Source organism: Arachis hypogaea, chromosome 17 (assembly GCF_003086295.3).
Source record: "Arachis hypogaea cultivar Tifrunner chromosome 17, arahy.Tifrunner.gnm2.J5K5, whole genome shotgun sequence".
Lineage (NCBI taxonomy): Eukaryota > Viridiplantae > Streptophyta > Magnoliopsida > Fabales > Fabaceae > Arachis > Arachis hypogaea.
The window spans coordinates 20076173-20103582 of record NC_092052.1 but is presented as its reverse complement, the minus strand read 5'-3'; the positions used below and the strand labels follow the sequence as shown (position 1 = coordinate 20103582).

At 32.9% G+C, this 27410-nt stretch overlaps 1 long non-coding RNA gene and 1 other non-coding gene across 2 annotated transcripts; both read right to left on the bottom strand.

The window, feature by feature from the left end:
- Positions 1-329: 329 nt before the first annotated feature.
- LOC112762422 (uncharacterized) lies at positions 330-1385 on the bottom strand. The gene is made up of 2 exons (XR_003182675.3): positions 1059-1385; positions 330-760 (listed from the first exon to the last, which is right to left on the bottom strand). It is a non-coding gene; the product is annotated as an uncharacterized lncRNA (long non-coding RNA).
- Positions 1386-21626: 20241 nt separating this feature from the next.
- TRNAF-GAA (transfer RNA phenylalanine (anticodon GAA)) lies at positions 21627-21699 on the bottom strand. Its single transcript has one exon. It is a non-coding gene; the product is annotated as a tRNA-Phe (tRNA).
- Between the last annotated feature and the right edge of the window lie 5711 nt (positions 21700-27410).

Here is a 27410-nt window from a genome sequence, read left to right as displayed (position 1 = left end):
ATATGCTGCAGCATAATCCCAGAAGCACTTAGGCATATTCGATTTGAAAATTATGGCTCTAGCAATGCACAAGATATCTTGGTGTTTGTGCTCCATGACCCCATTTTGTTGAGGAGTCTCAACATACGAGGTCTGGTAAAGAATGCCTTTTGAGCGGAAGAAATTTTTTAAAGCTTTAAATTCAGTGCCATGATCAGATCTTACAATTTTGACATGAGTATTATGTTGATTTTCAGCCAAAAGAATGAAATTTTGCAGAGTTGTAGCTGTCTTGGATTTGTGCTTCATGAAATATAGCTAAATAAACTTACTATGATAATCTACAATGGTTAAGAAATACTTGTGACCATTTATTGAAGGGTTGGCCAGTAGCCCCCAAGCATTAACATGAAGAAGATCAAATGGTGTATCTGATCTATTCTGACTTATGCTAATTAAAAGATAAACGTTTTTGCTTGGCATAATGACAGAACTCACAAGGAATAACATGTGGAATGTAGTCTAACTCAGTGTATTATTTTTTCAAAATTTTTAGCCTATCATTTGACACATGACCTAACCTACAATGCCAGAGATGGAACTCATTTGATTGATTAACAACATTAATGTGTGTGACTGTGTCAGTGTGCTTGTTGGTGCCTCCAGATTTATTTTTGCCTCTTTATTATGTCTTTCTCTCAGTATGTAAAGTCTTTTTTCAAGCTCAGCTGCTCCAAACATCCTCAAGGAAAGCTGATCATGTATCTCACAGTTAATGTGACTGAACAAAAATTGACATGACAGAGAATTAGTGGCTTTAGAAATTGAAATCAGATTAAAAGAAAAACTAGAAACATGTAAAAAATCAGTTAAGTAGAATTCTTTAGTAAAGGAAACTGTGCCACATATGGTGGAGACAATTTGTGAACCGTCTGAAATTTTGACAATTATTGGGTTAATGACCATGTAAGATTGAAAGAATTTCAGTGAAAATGATACATGAGCAGTTGCTCCTATAACTAAGATCCATTTTTGAGAAAAATTAGATTGTGTATATGATGAGAGAATTTCAAATACACCTGAAGAGGGAGCAAGAACTGTTGTTACCGAATCATTGCCATGAGTAGATAACTGTGTTTGTTGTTGGAACAAAGCTTCTTTTGTGGCAATTCCCCCCATGGGTTGAGAGCTTGTTGCTGTCTTCGCCATTGTTCTCAGCAACCATCAAGCTATTTATGGTGGTTTCTCGTTGAGCTCGCTACAAATGGGGGGAGGTGATGCGTGAGCATCATTAGTGTCTTTTCTATATGATTTATATGGTATTTTTTTTATTTGTCAGAGAATTTTAGTGAATTATACCCTAATGGATGCCACTTTGAATTTTTGTGACCTTTTGTGATTTCAGGTAGCATTCAGATGAAGATTTGGTGAAAAATTCATGAAAAAGAAAAGAAGGACTCACGCGTATGCATCATGCATGCGTACACATCACTAGCGCAATAAGGGACCTCATACGTATGCATCTATTGTGCGTACGGATGATTGGACGAGCTCAACAAACCAATTCTTCTCGGGATAGGTGGCGTTAAACACCACATTAACGGTGTTTAGCGCCAGCACCTTAATTCTCACTATTTCATTCTGGAAGGGTGGCGCTAAACGCTACGACCCAGCGTTTAGCGTCGAGGACTTTGTAATGCATGAGAGATCACTGGAACGGTGGCGCTAAATGCCACCAATCCAGCGTTTAGCATCGATAGTGCTCAATGGAATGGGGACCACGCGTGCAACAAATCACACAGAGGAGGCTTTGATTTTATTTCAAATCAATTAACAAAATAAAAAAGGATTTGTTAGGTTTTGAATTCAAGTTTTAAATCAATTAGGATTAGGACTATAAATAAGATAGAGATTCGCCCTCGCGGGGATCTCTTCTTTTCTCTTCTACTTCCGCACTTTCAATTTTTACACTTTTACTCTCCTAGGATTTTTTCTGCACCATGAGCCACTAAACCTCCATTTCTAAGGTTAGGAGCTCTGTTTACTTTGATGGATTAATAATCATAGTTAGCAGAACCGGACCGGACCGACCGGTTTGACTGGAAACCGGTGAATCGGACCTAGTACCGGTTCGGTTTGATATTTGGACCGTGCAAGGTATGAAACCGAAACAAACCGGTCAAATTCGGAATAAACTGGTGAGAACCGGTCAAACTTGGTAAGACCGGTCTGACCGAACCATTTGAAAGTCAAAATTATCCAAAATGTGTGATATGGGATTTGAACCCCTATCTTCTGTAAGACCAAAACCTTTTCTTGCCGCTGAACTGTGTTGATTTTCAATAATATATATGCAAATTATAATATATATATATATCTTTCATCAAATAGTTTACTTTTATTTAATTTATTTTAATTTTAGTTATAAACTCACTCATTCTTAAATTAATTGTATTTTTATTTAACAATAATTATAAACTCGCTTATTTTTTCTTTTCATAATTATATAATATATTAATATTATTTTTAATAAATACATATAGTAATTTTTTATTTTACTTATATTCAATTAATTTTAATTTTAAAGTCACTCATTTTTAAATCAATTATATTTTATTTAACTATAAATTTTATTAAAAAATATATATATATTAAAAAGATAAAAAAATTATTAACCATAATTTATTTTTTCTTTTTATGATTATATGATATCTATTAATATTATTTTTTTCAATAAATACTTGTAGTATATAAGAATAGGTAAAGACTCACATGCAGTTATCTTCATATGAAGTTAATAATTGAAAATCGTTAGATGATATTTAGTTAAACTTGTCAAATCATCTAACTGTTTTTAAATATCAACTTCACATGAAAATTAACTGTATGTAAGTTTTTACTTATAATAATATAATAATACAATAAATATAAATTAATTAATAAAGTATTAAAATTTGAAAATGATAATTATTTTTATAAAAATAAAATAAAAGTACTTATAATTAAAAAAATAATTAAATTTTACATAATTATTTAATTATACCGGGTTAACCGGTTCGACCAGTGACCCACCGGTTGAACCAGTAACCCAGTGACCCAGTAACCTTACCAGTTCGATCACCGATTCGGTTCTGACAACTATGTTAATAATTATTTATTCTTCTACTCTTGATTAATGCATTGATTCATGTTTAAGAATTGGTTTCGTTCTTCATCCTACGGATTAGTGTGTATTGAAAAATAACTCTAATCTAATTTGAATTCTTTTGAATCTTGGAAAAGTTACATCACTAGAATTAAAGTTTGAAATCCTTTTCTCATAACTCCTTAATTGTTTAGATTTAATGTGATACGTGACATATAATCGGATTATTTTTGGGTTCTTAGAGATTGTGTGGCTTATAAATCAGATTTTGAACTTAACCTTCTAATACAATTGATTGATCAAGGAATTGACGGTTGATTGGGTTAGAGAAAATTGAATTGCCTTGGAATAGGAATTCAATCACCTAGGGTTTGCCATAAACTCAATCTTTGCATGATTAGGGTAGTTGACATTGAATGTTAATCCAAAAATCTAAACATCTCTTAAGTCTTAACTCTTTTCTCATACTATTTTCTTAACCATTTACTGCTTAGTTTTCTTAATTCACTGTCTTTTACACTACTTGATATTCAAAACTCTCATTTCAACTTGTCTAACTAGAATAATTAATCAATTATTGCTTGTTTAGTCCATCAATCCTCGTGGGATCTCACTCACCGTGAGTTTATTACTTGATACGATTCGATGCACTTGCCGGTAATTGTGGTTTGAAAAATTCGCATCAAATTTTGGCGTCGTTGCCGGGGAATGAGGAGGAACCCATGTTTGTAATAACAGCTATCAATCAGCTGGCAGTTTTGCCACAGTAAGCACACAGCTTGGAAGGAACTCGTCCTCTACTTCTTCCATGAACTCCACGTCCACTTCCTCTCCCTTGAATGTTTGGGGTCCATTGCTAAGTGCTGCATTTATCAAACTCTTGGAATTCAGCATCTCTGGCTGATTCAACTCCCTTTCTTTCTGTAGAAGGAGTTAATAAATCGCAGCAACCTCTGGGAGGGGTTTCATCAGCATTATTTAGGATTTGACGGTGGAGTATTGGTTATTGAGCCCCCCTTATAAATCGAATTGCATTTGTTCTTTTCCTGTATCCTCTCATTACATCAAGCCCGCATTCACATTCTTTCATGCATTCACAACTAGGAACTGGTTCAAATTCTTCGAGTTCTTCCCAGATTCTTTTAAGTTTTGTGAAATATGACGTTACTGACATCTCTCCTTGCTTTAATGAGAACAGTTCTTCTTGCAACTCTGCTACTCTAAATGCACCCCCTTCATATAATTTGTGCTTTAGCTCATTCCAAAGCTCACAGGCATTGTTGTACGAAAGGACACTTTGGAGAATATCTTGACTCAGTGACGCGTGCAGCCAGGAGATCACGAGTGTATTGCATCTATCCCATGTATTGAACTTGCTATCTGTCTCATCAGGTTTTAGCAAAGAACCATCTACAAACTTGATATTGTTCTTTGATTTCAGTGATATCCATGCAGAGCACGCCCAAGAGTAGTAGTTTTGATTCGTCAGTGGAGTTGAGGTGAGAGCGATACTTGGATTCTCATTCGGATGTAGGAAGTAGAGGCTTGAGGGATCTTGATTGAGATTCAATGTTGCTTTCGGAGCTTGAGCTTGAATTGACGAAAACTGTGTCATCATTTTTGTGAATCGTTGGAATTCAGCCATGGAAAAATCTTGATTATCGGGATTCGAGTGTCCATGAGTTTCTGGACTTGTCAGATCCATCATTCTTTCTTGTGATCTCGCTGAAAATTAGCTTGAATCACAAGATCAGAATGCACGAAACTTGATTAAACCTTGAAATTGAAGGTACTCACAAATCTCTGCAACCATCCACGCTCACCGCACCATATTGAATCTTGGTGGCAGAAAAAGCGGGTGAGAGAAGAGAGTTACAAGAGCGGAATTTGAAAAATTTTTAATATGATGAATTCTGACTTTAAAATGATAGAAATTACCTCGCTACAGATACATGTCACTCCATATATATTGGCCGCCATAAGTTTAACTATTCTAATTTTAACTATTCTAACTTGCCTAACTAACTTCTAACAAGCTGCATGTGTAACTAATTTATATGACAGCTGGTAGCTCATTTTCTTTACTGCCAAGCTATCTCAATGCACTGCTATCTACCAACAGTTCTTCTAATTTGTTAGTAGTATTATAACAACATAGCTAGAGCATACATTTGATTGATTTCATCTTTTCTATGTGATACCGAAATTTTGTAGTGCTTTTGTTCCTATAAAACTGTTTAAATTTTGCTTTCATGATATCCTCCAAGCCTATGTGATGTAAATGAACAATGGGATTGTTTAAGATAATTGAAGCTAGTTTTAATTTATACCTAATTTTCCAGCTTGAGAATAATTGCAGCTCATTAAACAAAAGACCACGGAACTATTTAGCGACGGTCAATAAAAATTGTCACTATCTGCAATTTATGTTGTAATGAATACACTAATTAAGCTAATTTAAAATATATATGTTATCCAATCCGATCCCCTTGCATGGTGTAGTTACGTACAGTTTAATCAAATTGACTAATAAGAATTAATATAAAGTAACGGCTACATATATACACACCAACACATGTGATACCGTGAGCAATTATGAGACCAACACATCTTTATTTATATGATACTTTAATTTAATGGATTCGTATGATACTTTAATTTGGTATTATGTAAAATTACAAAGTATCAGTACTCTTATATGGTTGAACAATTATTAGGTGTCTTATTAAGTAAAATTAAAAATAATCTTAAAAACAAATATTAAATCATTTACTAAATAAAAAGATCAATATCTTTATATAAAGAATATTACTTACAAAAAAAAATTCAATAACTAACAGAGTTTATTATTTTTTATCAAGACTTTTAGTCATTAATTTAATATTTTTTGTCTAATAATTTAATAATATATTTTTAGTCTATATTTTAAATATTATTAATTAATTACTTGCTAAAAACAATAAATTTCATTAGTATTTAACATTCTTCCTATAAGTAATTTAGAGATGTAGTTAAGTAAAATGACTCATCTCATTTTAATCAAGTATCAAAGATTCAAACGTTATTTTAGACATAGAAAAACTTTGAAATTTCCGAGGAGTTATTCCATCTATTAAAGTATCTATAAATTAGTATGTATTAGTTCATAACAAAGAGAAAGATTCACAAGTCCATTAAATCCCTTAATTTAAACTTACTCGTAAAGTAATTAACATCACCTTTTGATCATAAAAAGAAGATAATTTCATCACTGAGCATTGATTCGGTATTAAGTTCCAGTTTGAGTGTTTCTGCTGATCTGTCGCCATTTGAAAAAGTACTATTTGTCATTATTTGTAAAATTAAGATTTAATTATTTTATTATTTTTTATAATTTTACTAAATTTTTAATTAAATTTCTATATTTTTTTAATTAAATCTTTACACTACTTTTAATTTTATAATTAAATTTTTTAATTTCTAATATAAAATAATGCTAGAATTAATTGAATATTTTTTCACAAATTAAATGTATCTATAATTAAGAATTTAATTAGATCTTTCATCACATATTTTTAAAAAAAATATTTTGTTAATTTTAATATTTTTAACATGAAAATAACTTAATTACAAAATTAAAATCTAATTTAAAAAAAATATAAAGACCTAATTGTTAAATTAAGTGAAACTAAACTAAACCTAAAATTATATATATATTGTTATTTTGTTTTCACACACCTATTTAAATTAAATTTAGTTTCAACATATTTTTTTATTTATTTCATCTCCTTTTCTTTATTTATTTGAATTTTAAGTTAGTATTAAGAAAAAACAAAAATATCAATTTAGATGTACAATCCTCCCCCCCCCCCCCTCCCTTTCTTCTCTCCCTCCCTCTTTAGAATTATCATTAATTGACACCTAAAGAGTAGGTCCCTCTAGTAATGTAGTAGCAGAGGCCACAGATTGCAGTGTAGAATGACCAATTATTTCCGAATTGAATCCGCAGAGCATACTTGAGTCAATCTACCCGCATGGAACCCTAAATTATATATTTTTATAATATATATAATATAAACAAAAGTATCATTGGTATGAATGCAAGGTGTCCATTTCAATGACATGGTATGGTATTTGTGCTTACAGAGACAAATGGAGATGGAAGCTAAGTAGCAAACAATGGAGTGAGACATTTCAAAGAAACCCACTTCATAGTTTCATTTCACATTCAAATGCTTCATGCAACCATGGTCCCCTTCTATTAATTATTCTTCCACTTAATTAGTGATATTTTTATTTCTTTCTCTTTTTGTCATCATGGCTAAATATGGTGTCAAATATATTATTTTTTACTTTTCTTAATTATGATATATATAAAGTTTGAGTCTTTGAGTAGTTTTGAAAGAATCATGCCGGAGTCCCAGTTTTTGAGTAGTATTAATAATAAAACATTTTTTTCTCTCTATAGTGAATATGTAAAATGGTTTTTCCATTCTTCATCAACTCCTTATTTGATCTTTATTTATTCTTTTCTCTTTTTATATTAACAGGCCTTGTTAGGTTTAGTTAAAAAAAAAAGTTTTACCTTCATGTAAACAAGTTTTACATTTGTATTTATTTACCTATTGTTAGGTTAGTAAAACTTTCACACTTAACCATGTAAATGGTCATCTTAAAAAATAAATGTGATTAAATAATTATATAAATTATTTATTAATTAGTGCATTAAAATTAATAAAAAATGTTTTTATGGGAGAACAAAGAAGATTAGTGCCATTTTTTTTTTCTGAACAGAAGACATTAGTGATGTTTTGTTTGTTCAGTGTTCCTTTAGATCCAAATTAACTTCATCAAGGCCCAGCTAAATGGACTCCTGCAGCTTGCATTTAGAATCCTATCCATATCCAATACCACCAAAAATTCATCCAAATTGGCAAAAATAATGGTGATAAAATTTCCTAATAATGAACTAGTCTTTTTTTCTATTAGATTGAGAGATACTATAGACAACTAAAAAATGTGTTAGATTTTTTTAAAATAAAGCAGTTATTTTTTTTTAAAGAATTTGATTATGATAATGATTAATATTTTAGAATTATCTACGAATTTAGTATTATCCATAAAATATTTTTTTTAAGTATCTAAAGTTTAATCAATCATGATGTGAAGAAAATGGTTTATAGTAAAAAAAAATAAGTACAAAATATTGAAGTTTATCAACTTTCTTTTTATAATTTTATATAAAAAACTTGCATAATTTTTTTTTATATATAAATAACAAACAAAATAGCGATAATTTATGTAAATTAATTTATCCATTTTACAATGTTTATTTCAACAATTGTTAAAAGATATCGCAAATTCGTTTACTAGAACATTAAAGAACGACAATTAATTAAGTGCCATAAATCTATTTTGTATCTGTTTGAAATCACTGCAAAATATCAATAAAATCGCCACTAAAAATCAAATTCTCCTTGTAATAAAGTCACGAAAATAAAAATAAAAACACAAATAACTCGTTGTTAGTTAATGACAATGTTAATTTCAATAGAAGATAGTTAGCTTGTGAAGCAAGACACAATATCTTAGTGTGTCTTAGTGTATCTATTAATATATAATAAGTAACTAGTGCATGCTTATTTGCTTGACAAGTGTATAAGTCAATTACATGATAAATATCCAATCTTTTTGGTTGACAAGTGTCATGATGAGAGATAAAGTGAATAGGTAAATAAGACTTTACACTTTAGATGATTTTAAAGTATTCAAAATATTCAAATTCAAACATTGACTCAAAGTATCTTCATTCAATTTAAACAGGTTCTTCAGCCCCTGTACCAAGCTTTCATTTCATAAAAGAAACCTATTATAAACATATGTTGGCCATCAAATTGCTTCCATACCTGTAAAAAATGGAAAAACAATATAATTTAATTATGGATGTTAATCCCAGAAAACTATAATGGTATTTCAAAATGTATATTGTTAGGATATGGGAGGTTCCAAATAAATACATTAAGAGAGAAATAGATTCGATTGAAATGATTCTACAAGATATCAAGGTATCATTTAATATGGTAATTTATTTATTATGCATGCTATTTCTTTTTTTACTTTGAGTGGTGGTATTCCAAAGTCAATAAATATATAATATTTATTTTGTTCATTGTTTGTGATGTTAAAACAGAATGGTAAAATATTCTTGCACTATTTTGAGGGAGTTAGTGAAAAAATGAAGTGGTGTCATTATTGAGTTTCAGATGTATACAATGACTAATTTTGTAGTCTTCGACAACAAGACGAAGAAAAAAAATGGTGTGAGTAGAATGGTGTTGACATTCTCTCAAAAAATTCTGGTGAATCATATTCAGAATCCTAGCTTTCCTTTTATGTTTTCTGCCTTAAGTCCTTTGTGGATCTACTAACGACCGACAAAATACAAGATTTTGATATGTTTAGTTAGTTTACTATATTTTTTTCTTAAACACTGCATGTTATGGTAATATAAACTATTTTCACATAATATCATATTAATTATTTCATTTGTAGATCTGATTAGCAAGGTTGTTGGCAAAAAAGATCCTAGAGATCTGATAACTAACAAAGGGAGGAAAACTAAGCGGTTGGTCACCATTCTTTAGGACCTTGAGTATATATATATCATTATTTTTTATGCATTAGTGTCTTATTAATTCTTATCTTGGGTACTTGATATATGCATGTGCTCACTAAACTCATTTTAGTCAATATTGGTCATTCATGATTGCCTATAAATAAACTATAATAAAATTTTTTGAAAGAACCCAATAGCGAAAATAACAGAAATATCGAAGATAAGAATAATATGAAGGCACTCACAAAATAATATGACAGCAACTATTAACAAACAAATATATCAAGTAAAGCAACAACAAGAACACACTGTATTTTAACGTGAAAAATCTCCCTCAATGTATGAGTTAAAAACCACGAGTCGTTCAAACCAATAAAATAGTTCCACTATAATCAAATATGAAATACAAGAAAGTCTCAAACAAAGCACAAATCGAACATACAATTAGCCAAAACACCAAAACTTACAAATGAGTAACAAGATGAAAAATACCTAAAATTAGAGTTGTTATTCGAAACTAGTTTCTCCCACTATAAACCTTCAATCAACATCTCCACCGTTCAGAATGAAAAAAAAGATGGGATGAACTTGCAGTCCAAATTTTTGACCGATCTAAATGTGAACAAATGAAAAAATACTGTTTAAAATCAGTTACTCTGCATAAAAATTATAACACCCTACCATACAAAGTCTTATGCTTAAGTCATAATTCAGAGATGGCAAGGTATTACGACCTCTAAAACAAAAATTTAGTACGTATAGTAGTATGAATAATTGATTATAACTAGGAGCCTTTGTAGAAAAAGGGGGTAAACAAAAACCGTAACTCGAACGCGCAACACTCCGATCGATAACGTAACGAACCGGGATAAGCTAACGCGAGATTATATATATAAAGAGTGTCAAAAACAAGAATATCAAGACTCAAAATCCGGCTGCGAAGAGAATCGGTCCGAGCATAGCAATATATACATATGATAAAATAAGGAAACCCCAAAGGAAACCCAAAGGGACACAAATACAGAAAACCTATTCTCCAAAAATCCCCTCTAGAAGGAGTCATCACAGTTTGTATTATTTAATGGAGATAAAAGTATCTAAACAAGATATATAACCCAAAACAGAGTCCCGAGAACAAAGGATCTTCGCTAATCCAGAAGTCTCCAGCATGCCTCAACGAGAAGCCTCGCGTCCTGCATCTGAAAACCACAAAATCCGCATGGGTGAGAACCAGAGGTCCCCAGCACGGTAACAGCTTCCACATATATAATACATAATAATAGAGGAAAGCCAAAGGCAATCCTAGAGCTTCTTCCAGATAATATCAAAGCTTATAAACAAGCTAAACCGTAAGTGGCAACTGACTAAAGATTCTTCAGTCTAACTAATACTTCCCTTTCCAATTCCTTCAGACCTCCCAACCACCAGCAGGAGTATAATATAGCAAACACAGTTATATCAGACAAGAGATTTACAAATAGGAACAGATAAGGCATTTAGGCAATTAGCAAGTAATATGCAGTCAAATAGGCAATCTCAAACAATTCATGTAGTATGCTTATGATGCATGCCTGTCCCTAGTGGCTGATGATATCATCTGTCGGTTATAGAGCCAACCCGACAAGTCCTGGTAGCTAATCATTGGACTGTCCCTCTGTCGTGCATCCCCAACTCGAGTTATACTCATCATAAACTTGATCATAATCATGATCCATATCCATCACCCTCACTGGTGAATATTTACGGGGGCGAGCTCATCCGGGCCTTTCACAGTGCCTGGCCACACTTACGACATAGGGTTAAAAGAGCTTCGAGTCTCAACCTGGAGCGCGTGGTGGCTAGCCACTGCTACTACCCAGGGAAACCCTCATCTCCGATGGTGGAAGTGCAAACATTCACAATTCATTCAACAGCATATATGCATTTATACTTAGCCATAAACATGGCTCCGCCGCCACACGGCATAATCCAGCCATCTCATTAACAATTACGGCCATTCGGCCCATGGCATAACAAGCACTTCCACCGCCATCCTCCACATCTCACATAATCATCTTTGATCCTCATGGATCATTCATTTTTCCCTTGCTTCACTCGCAAGTTACCACATTCACTAGCCCTTTTCCTCATGCTAGTCATATCATAATGATTTAAGACATAAGTGGTGAGATCGGAGGCTTAGAAGTATGAAGTTTGGCTTTTAAAACTCAAAAATCAACTTTGGGATGAAAACAGGGCCACGCATACGCGCACTCCACGCGCACGCGTGGATGGCCTTAAAACTCATCGACACGCAAGCGTCATACGTGCGAACGCGTGGGTTGAAAATTAGCCAAACGGCGCGCACGCGTCAGCCACGCGTACGCGTGGGTACTCTTGCGCCCCAGGCACAAAACTGGCACAACTTTGGCACAACTCTCGGGAAAATGGCTGGGCATTGGGTGCAGCACATTCGGCGCGCCCGCGCACATCACGCGCATGCGTGGATGGCGCTTCCTGGAAGAACGGCACGTACGCGCCAAGTGCGCCTACGCGCGGGGGGTCATTCTGCTAAAAATTTTCTAAGTTAAAAACTGCAGAATTCACAGATTCAACCCCCAATCTTCCGACGGTCATAACTCTCTCATTTTAAATCATTTTTCACCCGTTCTTCGAACGGCATGGACATCCCGGATCCAATTTCATTTCTAAACAGATTTGGCACAAATCAGAGATTTGTAGTCCAAGTTATGTCCCGTCAAAGTATGCCCAAAAACCATGTTTTCATTCAAAACCACAAAATGCCATTTTCAAAACAAGCCACTTTCAACTCTTTTCAAAATCAATCAAAACATGCCAATTTCAACCCTTCTCTTTGAAATCATTCAAAATATACCAAAATCAACAACAAGCCATCCTCAACTCACACATTGACATTTTACCAAAATTTCCAAAACCACATCCAACCATTTTAACACTTCTCTATCAAATGGCTAAAGGACAAACACAATATCATGTCATACATCCTTTCTCATCCCAATTTCCAACAATACCATTTCTAATCAACAATCACTATACATAATCAACATCATACTCACCATCAACATGGTACCACCCACCAATTCAACCTTAATCATCCATCAAGCATATATCACAACATGCATTTCTTATATATCACACAATCAAGGCATCAATATTCATAATCACATATATGAACACATCATATATCTCAACCATTCAACAACACTAACAATTCAATGCCTATCTTAGGGCCTCTAGCCTAAGTATTTCCTACCACATTACATATTAGATACGGAAAACCGAAACCATACCTTAGCCAATTTCCCAAGCTCAACCGGAGCACTTCCAAACCACTTGTCCACAAGCTCTCAAGGTATCAACACCAAGAACAGATTTTATCACACAAAACCCTCTTTCAAGCTTTCCAAAATCACCAATCAAGCTCCAATATTCACATATACACAACCTAAGCCACAATCATCATATCCATACACAACATCTCAATACCCAAACCTCATAGAACAACAAATTACACTAGGGTTGAGAATCTTACCACACTCAAGGTCCAAGGAGACAAGATTAACCTTCTCCTTCAAGAGAGTTAGGTCCTATAACATCAAAGAACCCAAAATCTCAACATTTTTGCTCATGAAACTCGAAATCAAGGGCTGGAATTTTGAACAGTAAAACGTGGTTTACTTCAAGATTGATTGTATGGGTTTTGTAGAGCTCTCCGCGGTGAACGCGTGGCCGCAAACGGAGCGGCAATCGGAGCTCTAGATCAAAAGTTATGGTGGTTTGAAGATCAAGTGAGAGAAAGAACTTGAGAGAGTGTTCTTCCTCCCCTCTCTTCAATTTTCAGCGTGTATGAGTGTTGTGTGAGGAGAGAGAGTGCTGAAAACTAGGGTTTTAGTTTAGTTTAGTTGGGCCAAGGGCCCACTTTGGGTCCGGTTGGCCCGGTTTGGCCCGTTCGGCCCAATCTTGGTCCGTTTTCTATAAAATTGGTACCGAAATTCTCGTCTCAAACTCCTCTATCACATTTAGCCATAAAAATAACATTTTTAGCTTTCTAGAATAAATTCTCATTTATGGGTTAATTAGCCGTTAATTAACCGGGTCTTACAAAAATAAAATTTTATTTTTCCCTCTTCTCTGACACTCTTGTGACTACTCTCTCTCACTCTCAATGACTTCCAAAATATTGGGACAATGGCAAAAGAGTGCAAAGAGATACATAAAAAATTGGATTTGAACCTCATAAAGAAGAGAAAAAAACTAACACTTTCATAATCACATACATATATAACCAAAAGAAGTACATAGTTGTGCTTTCTTAGTAAAATTTACATATATTATAATGAATATATTATTATTGAGAGCATGTTATAAAATCTCAATTATAATGATATATATATATATATATATATATATATATATATATATATATATATATATATATATATATATATATATATATATATATATATATATATGTATTAATAACACTATCTTATTCTCTCTATTTTATTTCTATATCTACTTCTTTTCTCTATCTATTTATTTTATAGTAGATTATCAGCACGAAATTTTGATCAAATTTGAGGAAGAAAAGACACAAGTAATAAATTTACATTATGTCAATATTTTTTCATGTTAAATTTAATACTCCTAACATATATGCAAATAACTACTTATCATGGATATTAGATGTCGAAGTTCATGTTGATTCAATGGGTCTTGAAGACACCAATAAATCTGATAATAAAGCATCTCAAAAAGATAAAGCTAAAGTCATGATCTTCATTCATCATCATTTTGACAAAGTATTGAAGAATGAATACCTAACTTTAAAAAATCCTGCATATCTAGTGGAAGAACTTTCAAGAAAAGGTATAATCACCAAAAGATGGTGATACTTCCTCAACCTCTTTATGAAAGGACACATTTGCGCTTAAAGGATTTTAAATCCATAAATAAATATAATTTCGCAATGTTTTGAATTACCTCACAAATGAAATTATGTGAAAAAATATAACTGATAACGATATGTTAGAAAAGACTTACTTGACCTTCCATACCTCGAATGTGCTCTTGCAGTAGCAATATCGAGAAAAATATTTTAAAAAATATTCTAAACTAATTGCTTGCTTGTTGTTGCTGAACAAAATAATGAATTGTTCTTGAGAAATCATGAAAAATATCCAGTTGGCGCTACCCCATTTTCTAAAGCAAATGAAGTAAATTATAACCCCAAAAGTGAAAAATGGAAAGGTTTTGATAAAAAAATATATTATAGAAGAAAGAAAAATTTTCATAAAAAAATGTCTCACCAGAAGTGGGATAATCATGAAAAAATAATGGGCAGAATAAAAAAACAGAAAATAAATATTTTTGTTGTGGTGATAAAGGCTATTAGTTATATACATGTCATACCCCAAGGTACTTAAACGAATGGAAGCAATTTCATCTCAAAAGATGCTGATGAAAATTACGCCACTTATTATGAAGTATCTGATTTCTTTGAGAATCCCAAAAAAAATATTGGTCATGTAATAACTAAAGGAAAAATTTAATAATTGGGTTCATCGTTTTCTATGTTTCTTATATCATGAAATAATGTAAGAAATTTTTTATTGAATTTTATTTTCTATGTATTTGAATTTATTAAAGTTCGATGTATTTGAATATAATATTCAATAAAATAGTTATGTTTATATTTTTATTAAGAATTTTAAAATCTCTAAACTATATAACAAATAATCTTAAAATAAAAAGATTGATATAAGTAATATTCAAGAATATGATTTTACTGTTCATGTACATTTATTTGTTTTATTTTATTTTTTTATCACATATATAAAAGATTTTGAAAATTTTTCTTATTATTATTATTATTATTATTTATTTTTGAAGAAAATAACAAGAACATATAGTGAAGATATTTGTCTCACAGATAGTACAAGTTCATATATCATTCTCAAAAGTAATATTTATTTTACTTATCTTTAAAAAAAATGTATTAATACTATTATTAGCTCAGACAATGTGATTAAAAGTTCCAGAAGAGTTATTTTTTTCTTGGAGGAACAAAATTCATAATAAATAATGCACTATTATCTACTAAGTATCCAAAAAACTTGTTAAATTTTAAAGATCTTCGTCGAAATGGATATTATATTGAGACGATGAATGAAAAAAATGATAAGTACCTATACATCACAACTAGTGATTCAAATAAAAAAGTTATACTGAAAAAATTACTTACTCTTGACTAGGTTATATTATACTAAAATTAAATTGAATCATATGTTATTATAAATCAGAAGTTTACTATTCAAATGGCATGACCGATTGGGATATTCTAGAGCAACTATGATGTGAAAGATTATTGAAAATTTCCAAGGACATTCACTAAAGAACCAGAAGATTCTTAAATCTAGTGAATTTTATTATGTTTCATGTTCTTAGGGAAAGCTAATTTTAAAGTCATCACCAGTAAAAATTGGATTTGAGTCTTTTGAATTCTTAGAAAGGATTCAAGGCAATATATTTGAACCAATTCATCCACCATGTGGATATTTTAGATATTTTATGGTATTGATAGACGCATCTTTGAGATGGTCACATGTGTACTCATTGTCTTCTCGCAACCTAGTGTTTGCAAGATTATTTGCTCAAATTATTCTATTAAAAGCATAATTTTCAAAAAATTCAATCGAAACCATTCGTCTTTATAATGCCGGTGAATTCACCTTTCAAGCTTTCAATGTTTATTATATGATACCAATGGTATATGTGTTGAACATCCAATAGCTCATGTCTATACACAAAATAGATTAGTAGAGTCACTTATTAAATGACTTTAATTGATTGCTAGATCCTTACTTATGAGAACAAATCTCCCAACCTCTGCTTGGGGGCATGCCATTTTGCATACCGCATCACTTATTCATTTATGGTCAACAAGTTACCACCAATTCTCTCCTCTACAGTTAGCTTTTGGTCAATAGTCAAATATTTCCTATTTGAGAATATTTGGGTGTGCGATATATGTTTCAATTGTCTCGTTTTATCATACCAAAATGGAACCCCAAAGAAAATTGGAGATATATGTTGAATATAATTCTCCCTCTATAGTGAGTTATCTTGATATACAAACCGAATATGTATTTAAAGTCCGATGTGTAGATTGTCATTTTGATAAATTAATGTTTCCAAAATTAGGGATGCAAATAAGCCATTTGAAGCCAACGAGTTATAGCTCAAATGGCATAGTCTCCCCATACTCACTTTGAAGTCGCAGGTTTGAGTCTCGCTCCTAACTTTAGAAAAAAAGTAAACATTTGAAAAAGAACTTAATTGGATAGCATCATCATTAATGCATCTAGATCCTCGACCAGGACAATGTGAATTAGAAGTTCAAAAGATTATACATTTTCAAAGAATAGCAAATGGCCTTATGTATTTTTTAATACAAAAAGAATAATTAAATCCTATATACCAGTTAAAAATGCCCCAATTCGAATTAATATCCTAATTGGGCAAATGACCATCGAAACAGATTCATGCCAGAAGCGTGGTAGCCTGTTGATTCCAAAGACAAAAGTCTCTGAAAAGAAAAATAGGTAAATATTATTCCTATTGGAAAAGATAAAGACATAGTAAAGACACCAGCAATTGTTCAAAATTCTGATGTAGTTTTAACGTCAAAAGACATTCAGGTACCTAAAAATTCAGAAAATTGTGAAAATGATGAGATCTTGGTAAATTATATCTTTACGAGAGAAAACTGAAACTGAAATGAGACAATTGTCAATGAAATATTTACATATCATGTGGCATTTCACATATGAATGAAAATGAGGATCTTGAGCTAAGAATAGTCAAAGAATGTCGACAAAAAATGATTAACCAAAATGGAATGAAGCTATAAAAGCAGAATTAGATTCACTTGCAAAACGTGAAGTTTTCGAATCTGTAGTTCGTACACTAGAAGAGGTAAAATCTATTGAATACAAATATGTGTTTGTGAGAAAATGAAATGAGGAAAATAAAGTTGTACGCTACAAGGCTAGACTTGTCACGCAAGGGTTTTCACAAAAACCTGTTATCGATTATGAAGAAACATATTCCTTTGTAGTGGATGCAATTACATTGTATTATCTGATCAGTTTATCCGCATACCATAAGCTTGATATGCATTTGATGGATATAGTGACAATTTGTTTATATGAATCATTAGATCGTGATATCTATATGAAAGTTCCTGAATGACTTAAAATATCTAAACTATCTAATGAATGTTCTCAGGATTTATATTTAGGCCCAGTTTGGGTAACCAACTTAATTAAGCTCCTTTTCATAAAATAACTTAAACAATAAATGACTCTGTTAAAAATAACTTATAAATAAGTTATTTTGTGTTTGGATTTTTAACTCTAAAAGTGCTTATTTTATAAAAATGTAATGAAAAGTAGAAGTATTATGAGAGAAGTCATTTTTTTAACTTCTCTATAAGCTCCAAAATAGCTTCTTAGAAAGTTGCAATTTGGTTTTGAAAATTGCACCAGACATTAATACTACTACTTTTCATAAGTCAAAAGTTAAAAAAAGCTACTTCTAGAGTTTTCCAAACGGGCCCTTAGTCAAATTGCAAATATCTTTACATGGTCTAAAGTAATTTGGACAAATGTGGTATAATTGTCTTATTGAGTATCTGACAAAAAAAGGATTCAAGAATAATGATATATGTCATTGTGTTTTCATAAAGAAATTTGTATTTGGATTCATTATAATTGTTGTGTATGTTGATAATTTAAATATAATTAGAACTCTTAAAGAGATTCCAACAATTATAAAAGCTCTAGAAAAAGAGTTTGAGATTAAAGATCTCGTAAAGACTAAATTTGGTCTCGGCCTGCAGGTCGAACATACAAATAAAGGGTTTTTTACTCATCAAATAACTTGCACAGAAAAGATCTTGAAGATATTCTATATGGATAAGTCACATCCATTAAGTACTCCAATGATCGTAAGATCTTTCGATGTGAAAAATGATTATTTCCATCCTAAAGAAGAAAAAAAAAAAGTTCTTGGTCCTGAAGTACCATATCTCAGTGCCATTGGAACACTAATGTATCTAGCTAATAATACACGACTTGATATATCATTCGCTATAAATTTATTAGTAAGGTATAGTTCCTCTTCAACCAAAAGATATTGGAATGAAATCAAACAAAATTTTTTATATCTTCAAGGAACAATTGATATGGGACTATTTTATCCATATAAATCTAAGTCACAGTTAGTTGGCTATGCAGATGCAGAATATTTATTTAATCCACACAAAGACAGATCTCAAACCGGATATCTATTAACATATGGTGATACAGCTATATCATGAAAGTCTATAAAACAAACTATAGCAGCAACATCCTCTAATCATGCTGAAATACTTATGATACATGAAGCAAATCGTGAATGCTTATAGCTTAGAGGTTTGACTCAATACATTGATCATTGTGTATATGGACTATGTAATCAGAAAATAGCTCTAACTATTTTGTATGAAGATAATGCAACATGCATTGCTCAATTTAAAGGTTGATACATCAAAGGAGATAAAACAAAACATATTTCTCCCAAATTCTTTTTCACTCATGACCTTTAAAATCAAGAAACAATTGATATTCAACAGATTCGTTCAAGTGATAATTTGGCGGAGTTATTCACAAAGTCACTTCTAACATCTTTCTTTGAAAAATTGGTACACTAAATTGGAATGCGTCGATTTCGATATCTTAAGTGATGTTACCAAGAGAGGGAGAGACTGTACTCTTTTTTTTATTAGGTTTTTGTTCCTATTGAATTTTTTTTTACAAGATTTTTAACAAGACAGTAGGGTTGCACATGGATCGGATAATATCCGCGGTAATTATTCGCATCCGATCCAAATTTTGCAGATATTATCCGATCCGTAGAGCTATCGGATCGGGTCAAATCTGATCCGCACAATGGTAGGATCGGATTGCGGATTTGACAGTGATATTTACAGATCCGATCCGCAGATTCGTATATCTCATATAAGTAGCATAGTTTAAGAAAGTAAACCCTGATGTGATATGAATTTTAGTGTGTTGTTTTATAAATTTTATAATATCTTGTTTTTAATTTTTTATGTTGTACTTCAACTTAGAATAATTAAACTTAGATCTTGTGTTTTTTTTTTTTTTTTTGTTATTCAAGAGAACTTTTATTGATAATATTTTAGGAGTAAATAAACTTAAATAGGTAAAAAAATAGATTGTTTGGACATTTTTTTGTAAAAATAGCCAAACAGGACTTTAAAACAGTTTTTTTTTAATTATACGGATATACCTGATATTCAATCTGATGCGATCCGCAAGTGGATCAAATTGACCTAAAAATATGCGGATATCTTATTCGATCCAAAACGATGAGTGCAGTGCAATCAAATAGAATTATAGGTTACATCGGATCGAATCCGACCTGAAAAATACAAGATATTTCTCATCACAAAAAAATATTATATTCTATTTATTTTATTAATTTTTTTAATTTTTCTTTGATAAATTTTAACTAGGCCTATCCATAATAGATAAGAGATCAAAAAGAGAGGGTTGTGGAATATATAAATGTCTTAGGTAGTTAATATATGCATGTGCTCACCAAACTCATTTTAGTCAATATTGACCACTCATAGTTGTCTATAAATACACTGTAATACAACCTTTCATAGACACATACATATTACATATAACCAAATGAAGCGCTGACGGAGGACCAAAAGTATAGGTTCGAATTTTCGCACTAAAAATAAGATTAACATTGCAAGTATAGCTCCGAACCAAACAATCGATCGTCGATCAAATTGAAAATTCAAATGATGTGTCACAATTTAAAACTAATTCAAAACCGAGAGTATATGACTCCCGGGTCGTCTCCCAAGGAACACTTGAGAACAATGAGTGTGCAATTTCGGTTGTAGTGATCAAGGAGTTGTCAATGAAGAAATGAACATATAAAGTAATAAAAGAACATGCAAAATTGTAATGATTGAACTAATGAAGAAATTAAAGAACCGACTATGTAATATAAATAAGTAAAGTATAAAAGAGATTAACATAGAAGTGTAAGAAAGATTAAAAGCATAAAAAGAGTCTTGGCTTGGAATGAGCTAAGGGTCCTTTCCTTGTTGGAACCACAACTATGACAATTATGATGGATTAGTCTCACTTGATCAACCCTCACATAGAAAAGTAAGTTAAATGAGCATAAGCGTTCTTAATCCACAAATCCTAAATTGCTTGCTAATTGTGTTAGCAACAAATTAGCATTAGTGGGAACAAGAACAATTAACAATCCAAGAATTGAAACTAAATATTGGATATTCCAACTCTAAAAATCCAATTGCTCACTTTACCCAAGCCAAGAGCAAAAAATTTAGCCTAAAACCATGTTTGACATTTTGTCAAACACTTGGTGGGTAAAAACCTTAAACATGGAAAAAATGAGAAAAGACTTGAAACTAAAAGTAACAATTGATCTCAATCAACAAGAATAACTCAAGAAAGCATGAAACAAACATCAAACATAAAATTCATCAACAAGAAATTGAAATTGCAAGAGAGAAGTAAAATTGAATTCAATTCAATTGTTTAACGTACTCCCTCCATTGCAATGGTTGAATTTTTCAACTTCAACCAAATGATTCAAAAAATTAATTTTACTCATCTAGTAAACATCTCCAGACACCTAGATGGATAAATTAATATGTATCAACATCCGATAAAAAAGAATACGTATCTATTATTCACAATCCATATTCCTATTTCATTTTAATGAATATAGATTATGGATAAAAGATACTCATACAAATTCATCATATGCCAGGAACCAGATTTGAACTGGTGACACGAGAATTTTCAGTCCTCTGCTCTACCAGCTGAGCTATCCTAACCTCTCTTGAGGCATCATATTAATCTTATTAGATTACTTAAATATATGTCAATAACTCCATATCAACTAAAAACAAGACAAAAAATTTCTAATTAGAATATATATTATTATTATTAGCATATATAAGAATATATTATTCTTATTCCATAGTCCAAATAGATTCCAATGTATTCCAATACATATCCCAAACAAATACTTATGATTGTTGATTGCGATAAGAAAAAGAAAGAAAAACTCTACTCGAATCCATTTGTGAAAGACTATACTAAATAAGACACATAACGAATTTCCAAAATTGAAAAAAAAACTAACATATGAGAAAAAGAATTAGAGAGTTAAGCAGGTCTTTTGGGGATAGAGGGACTTGAACCCTCACAATTTCTTAAGTCGATGAATTTTCCTCTTCCTATAAATTTTATTGTTGTCGAGATTGACATGTAGAATGGGACTCTATCTTTATTCTCGTCCGATTAATCAATTCTTCAGTCAGACTAGGATAGAGTGAATAAATTGATCAGTTAATATGAATATTCAATTATTTCTTTAACTTGGAATTGATTTGATTTCATTTTTATCTGTATATTCTTATTGCTTTACAACTTATAATCAGATTTTTTATATTTTTTTTATCCAATATCTCAGTTGTTATAATTCTACTACCAAAATATGATATCTTGATTTTATTTCGATCAAACATTACAGTGGAAGTGTGTTGAATCAAGAGTAGACAGTAAGCGCCTTTATTATGGACGTTTTATTCTGTCTCCACTTATGAAAGGCCAAGCTGATATAATAGGCATTGCGATGCGAAGAGTTTTGCTTGGAGAAATAGAGGGAACATGTATCACACGTGCAAAATTTGAGAAAATACCACATGAATATTCGACCATAGTAGGTATTCAAGAATCAGTACCTCCACGCTCTTTAGCACGAGATTGTGAGTATCGCGTGTCTACCATTTCACCACTAAGGCATCTTGAAAGTGAATCCTATTCCATGAATATGATATCTAGCTAGTGTTATGTATGGAATATATGACAAAGGTGGAGTGTTAGAGTATTTTTATTGATCGGTCATGTCATATAGGCCCAAGTCGGACATCCAATTGGTTCGATTTGAATTATTCGTAGGATATCTTATATATATTCTATCAAAAAGATGGACAATCAAACCTATTTCTCGATTCAATAGAAGCCCAAAGAGGTGAATAGGGTCCAAAATAATGATAGATATGTAAAAAGCGGGTCCGATTACGCCTATTCCTAATCCTAAATGGAACAGAACGATGCAGGGATCTATTATATGTAAACATAGTATCTATTTAGATACGCTCGAATGACCCCTTTCTCATAATGAGAATGTATATAACCCTATTCCGGTCTAGTCCGGTATGGAATGAACTTAGAATCATGGAATCGACTCGATCATCAGATTCTAGATTCTAAGTTCATAACCCTAGCCCATTCCCATTTTGGGCGGAACAGATCTACTAATTCTTTGATTCCAGTTAGTAAGATAAGAGGGGTCGGATCTTGAACTAAGAAATAGATTCTAGAAGCTAAAAAAGGATATCCTGAGCAATTTCAATAATCGGGTTCATTGATATTCCTGGTATAGTAGATGCTATCACACATACAATCATACTCAATTCGATGGAATTGTTTGATCTTAAAGGGGACCCTCTATAATTTCGCACGTTAGGAGTTATTTCTTGGTTTCGTCCAGTCATTAATAACTTGATTATTTTTAGATAATAGAATACTTACAATGGAAGCTAGCAAAATCCAAGATCAAAAATGGAAATGGCACTTGAATGTAAAACCCTAATATAAACCCTAATAGAGATGATGAAAAACTAACTAAAAGCTTCCTACTACTACTCCTAAACTATACTAATGATATGCTATGTTCTCCCCCTTCATTTTCCTTCCAATATGAGCTAAAAGACTTTAGAAATGGGCCTCCAAAGCCTTCAAATCATGAGTCACATGCCATTTTAATGAAGTCATGCGCGGACACCTGTGCGGACGCACAGATGCGTGCGTCCGCACACTTTGCGAAAATCCTTTCCTGTGCATACGCACAAGTAACTGTGCGCACGCACACTAGGCGATGCTTGGTTGGACGCGCGACACGCTCGAAATGATCTATGCGCTCTGATTGGGCAGCTGTGCGTACGCACAAGTGGCTGTGCGCACGCACACATCTCTGAACTCATCTCCTTTGTTTCTTTGTGTTTCCTCCACTTTGCATGCTCTTCTTCCATTTTCTCCAACCCATTCCTACCTTACACACCTGAAATCACTCACAAACAACATCAAGGCATCGAATGGAAGGCAAATGAAAGAAAATAGATCAAATTGGGCACAAAAGAGCATATTTTCATAATCAAGCACAAATTGGGAGGAAAATTCAAAAGCATGCTATTCAAGGGAATAATTGCAAGTTTATGTGATGAAATCCATTCAATTCTAACCAAAAATCATCATCAAATATGGATTCATCAAGCGCGTATTTTTTTTATCAAAGAAAAATTTGAACCCGTGACCTCTTAAATAAATGAGTATAAATGAGTATAGAAAGACTATGTCATTTGAGCTATAACTCATTAGCAAAATAAAGTCCGTATAGTTGTGTTTTCTTAGCAAAATTTAATGAGTATATTATTATTAAAAATGTATTATAAAATCTCAATTATAATGATATATATATATATATATATATATATATATATATATATATATTAAAAGTAGGAATATTAACTCACATCATACAAGTGCTCTGTTAGGGTTTTATCTTGTGCTCTGCTAGGGTTTTGTCTCTTGCCTCGAAGGTTTTTTCATGGCTAATGCCATTTACATATTCTTCTCATTCACACGTATGTAATCCGTGTTACAATCTATCCATTGATATACCCACCTAATCTATGCTCTTTCATCACCATTTTCTTTCTCATTCAACCTTCTCATCTATAACCTAATTTTCTTACTATATTCTATTCGACCTTTTCTCTGCTTTCCTTTCACAATAATTCTCTCAATCTTCGTTTCTATCACTCCATCCCCTCTTTTTTTGGTGGCTGAATATGAGTGATGACAAAGAGGACCACTGTGCTACCAATCCCAACGGGGACGACGATGAGGAGGAGGTGATTGTTCTGGAGGAAAACGATATATCTGAAGGGGTTCAGACTTGCACTAGAAGTTTGGCTGGTTGTATCTTCGCTGACAGGTTTTTTTTGATTGGCACATTAGAGAATGCCCTATTTGAAATATGGTTTAAACCAGAGAAATTTAGGGTAGTGGAGAAAGGCAACAACCGCTTCCAATTCTTTTTTGAAAAGGAAGTCGACGTTATGAGGATTGAAAGGGGGGCTCCTTGGCTCTTCAAAAACTATGTGCTTCATGTTCAATGATGGAACCAATCGGAAGAGGTGTGTGACAACATGATATCTACCTTTCCAATCTGGACTCAGGTTTGTGGGCTGCCAGAACAGTTCAAGACGTTGGAGGTGGGTAAAAAATTAGGAGGTCATCTGGGAACCATTAGTGACATCGACTTATTTGAAGTTAGAGGCAAAGAGGCACGTATTATTAAAGTAAGGGTGGAAATCAATGGTGACAAGAGGCTCCGGGACACTCTAAAAATTGTGGGTCCAGATAAAAAAACAGTAGAAGTAGGAATCAGGTATGAACGACTAGGAATTTTCTGCACCTATTGTGTTATGCTGGGACATGATTCCAAGCACTGTCAGGACTTCAGTTGTGACTCTACTGAGAACACCCTAAAGGAGGATAAGGTTGGTGAATGGCTCAGAGCGACTCAGGTTGGTAGATGACTCGAAAGGAAGAAAAGGCCAAGTAGCTCACAACAGATCAGTGCAAATGTTGGTTCAATTTAGCCAAGGAAAAATCCTCTTCCTTCATGGTTAATTGAAGGTTTTAATGGAATAAGCATGCAAGAGGAAAATCAGAAACAATCAAACCAGCAGACTTCCTCTAATTCAGAGGCTAGGGGGGAAGGAGATGAGAATTTGGAGGATACTGGTCAAACCTTTTCTAGCACTACTACCCCGCTGGCTCTGGTTGATATTTCGAATGCCTTGACTCACGATCAACAGATTATTACCACCCCCAAAAAATCTAGTATTGGTATTAAAAAAGTGAGTATGAAACAGCCTGTCAGACAACATAGCTCTCGTAACAAATCTTTTATGGGGAGTAAAAGGATGAATGGAGGAAAGGAAAACCTAGAACAGCTAAAGAAGATGTGTTTCGATGACCACACTACTATTACTCTGAAGGTGGAGGGTGCCAACCGTCAATTGGCACCCCCAGGACCCATGAAGTTGATAAGTTGGAATTGTCGGGATTTGGGCAGACCCCTGATATTCCATAATCTTAAAGGGATTTGTAGATCCTACTCCCCAGAAATTGGTTTCTTTTGCGAAACTAAAAATCAACCTCGTCAAATTGAGAGGAAGTTAAGGGCATGCGGCTTTGTGGACTAGGTTTTGGTGGATCCGGAGGGTAATGCAGGTGGGCTTGCTCTAGCATGGAAGGAGGGGGTGGAGATTGAAGTTATTCTGTCCAGTCGGTTCTTCATTGCTGCCAGAATTAAAGACCCAGTTAACGAAGTTTGGGGAGTTGTAGGGGTGCATTTAAGTACGTCGGATCAGACACGGGCTTATCAATTTAGGGAATTATCATCATTTTTTCAGCAACTGCAGAATCGTTTTCTTGTCCTCGAAAATTTTAATGCTATCACCAATCTCCAAGAGAAGGATGGCGGGGGAGTCAAATCTAATGCTTCCATGGCTGCTTTTTCTGGGTTTATTAATGAAAATGGTTTGGTAGATTTGGGTATGGTTGGGAGACCATTTACTTGGTCTAATAAAAGAAGAAGGCAAGAGTTAATCCAAGAACATTTAGATCGATTCATGGCTGATGATGTGTGGTTCAGTTCCTATCCGGCAGCAGTAGTTACTAGATTGTCTGAGAATGGATCTGATCACGCCCCATTATTGTTAGACTCAAATCCTCCATTGGAAAAATCTAAAAGAAGGTTCAAGTTCCAGGAACGTTGGTGTGGTTTGGAAGGTTTCAGAAGCTAATAGCAGAAATTTGGAGTGTTGAAGTTACAGGTTCATCAATGTTTAGACTGGCTAAAAAATTGAAGCTCTGTCGGCACCGTTTGGTTCAATGGCAGCAGAAAAATTGTACTAACTCTGCAAAGCACATTCAGGAAATGACTGCTAGTATTGAGGAGTTGCGAGGCTTAGGAGTACAAGGAGAAGATCAACTAGATGAACTTGAACGAATGTTAGAGGCTGCCCACATCTGGGAGGAAAGTTTTTGGAAGGATAAGTCACGTATTAAATGGTTACAACTTGGTGATAGGAATACAAAATTCTTTCATCGAAATTTCCAAGCAAGGAACCAAAGAAACAAACTTTGGAGACTAGTTGGAAATGACGGTGCAATTGCCACATCTCATAGAGCCATAGCAGCAGTGGCAGAAAGATATTTTCAGGAGATCTTCTCATCAGATAACCCTACTGATCCTTGTCACGCTTTTGAAGAGTTTGAGGCTAAAGTTACACCAGCTATGAACCGTAAACTAATCCGGCCAGTTTCAATAGAAGAAGTTAAACGAGCAACTTTTAGCGTTCACCCCCAAAGTACTCCAGGTGAGGATGACTTTACTGCAAAA